The sequence below is a fragment of the Melanostigma gelatinosum genome (assembly GCF_949748355.1).
Source record: "Melanostigma gelatinosum genome assembly, chromosome: 1".
Lineage (NCBI taxonomy): Eukaryota > Metazoa > Chordata > Actinopteri > Perciformes > Zoarcidae > Melanostigma > Melanostigma gelatinosum.
In genome coordinates this window covers 18,081,149-18,083,249 of record NC_136634.1, presented here as the reverse complement: position 1 = coordinate 18,083,249, position 2,101 = coordinate 18,081,149, and positions in this window count along the sequence as shown.

Genomic DNA, 2,101 nt, shown 5'->3' with positions numbered 1-2,101 from the left:
AGTGAGCCTGCCTCCCATTCATCTCCCTCAACCCATCTCCCGTCTGACTGGTAGGGCTTTACACTCTAACTAATGCCACGCTCCGCATGCGGGCAAAGACAGGAGTGCCACACACCGCTTTTGGCTGCTATATACGCCGCCACATAAATGAACACGCACCCTCTCATGGCCTCCCATCGTCGGCTTCAAGACCGTGCCGAGCTCAATCATTCATCAGCGATGATGGCTGTCTGAGAGATCAACACTACCTCATCGCTTTTTATGGCTTCTAAATCATATTGTGTATCAGATTCATCTGGCGTAAAACAATTGCTATCGTCGCTTTAACAACAGGTCAAACATGGCGGTCGTGATCGCCCCGGGACACTCGCGCAGGACCTTTCACAAATGGAATGTGAGCTTCAGTGGTTTTTAAATCCGAGTCGTACCATAACAACGCTCTGATTTGCTGGTGTTTTGGTACATTTCGCCCTGGCTTTCAAGGACGGGTCTGAGAAGCGGCGGGCTAAGGTAAACAGGGGTGTTTACTGACCTTCCCTCTGGCTGCCGTAATGAGATGCATCTCCCAAATGTAGCCTCATTAACCTGTCCTGAGCTGTTTCAGGTCACGTGTTTTACATTGATTCCGCACTGGGGGAAACGTAACCCCACCGTAATAGGGTTATGTTAGGGTTGTTACCTCTGCTCATAACACGCTGCCTTCACTTAGATTTTCTGTAATTATAATGAATTAGACATGGCTCACAGTGGAGAAGATGAACCTAAATATTCACCCCTCTGGGATTGTGCGTTGCATTTATAGTGAACCTTCCCTGACCTTGCAAGGGAGTCGAGAGCCTCACCCACATCCTCCAACCCTCCCTGCCCTCCCAAATGAATATATTATCAGAGTCACTTCTGCGTATGTGCAGGTGAACATAATGTTGAAATAACTTGTAGATGAGCCATCATTCATCTTTCAGTCAACTTCCACAATGCACCGGTAAATCACAATGTTTGAAACCCTGAAGCCTCCAGCGGAAATAAAATATATGACTAAATTGGCTTAAATTACTTTGGCAGTGACTTGATAAAAGACCCTCCGTGTTATTTCAATCATAAGTGGTTTTAATTGCTCCAAGGTATAATGAACACATTACTAATTGATAAGGAAACCAGTAACAGTAAAAATGCCTCTCCAATGGGCCCCACCTGCACGGGGTAAATCTGTCTTCATATCAGCCACATGACTTTTGCCCGGGCAGACAATAGATTAAACAATGAATGAATGATTTATTAGCTGTCGTTGTCATGCTATTTAGATGGATTGGTGTACACGCGGCATGACCTCACTTCCTTGTTCTCTGCCTTGTATTCGAGGGTATGAAGAAGGGAGGGGGTTGGACGGGGAGATGTTGGCAGGGCGGGGCGGGTCAGGCACACCACTGGCCACTGACAGGACCCAGCCACTTGATCAATGATCCCTGGATTCGATATTGTGCCGGGGTGTGAGGCAGCTGCGTCTAAACTTCAAATACATATGGAGGGACAAAGGTGTGTGTGTGTGTGTCTTTAAACCGTATCTGTCTGTGTGTGTGTGTGTGTGTGTGTGTGTACATGCAAGTGCAAAGACTGAAAAGTAACTACCTTTACTCTCGCCAACCTTACCGCCCCTCTCTTCCTCTTTCTCCCTCTCTCAAATGGGTTATTCTGGCGATGGCCCTGACAGGCCATGGTTTGGATTTTGATTTATGTTCCTGTGAAGCTCAAATCAAAGATTCCATCTACTGCTGCTTTATGGCAGCTGGGATGATGAATGGTGCAGTCTCTCGGTCAAACCAAGCCTCTGTGTCTTTGCCCCACATTTTAATTGCTAAAGTAGCCAGTCATCGCTCAGCCCTCCTACCCTCTCCCAGCCTCCCAACCTCATCCTTTCTCTGCTTTTCAGCCCATTGTCTCTCACCCTCTCTCGCTCACGCTCAATAATGTACTTTTATCCCTTCAAAATGTCTGGACAGCATTATTTTCCTTCAAAATTTGCCCCTAAAGTGTAATCATGTGAGAAAAAAAAATTTGAATCACCCCCAGTTTATCCCGATATGTAAGCAATGAAGTCTAACAA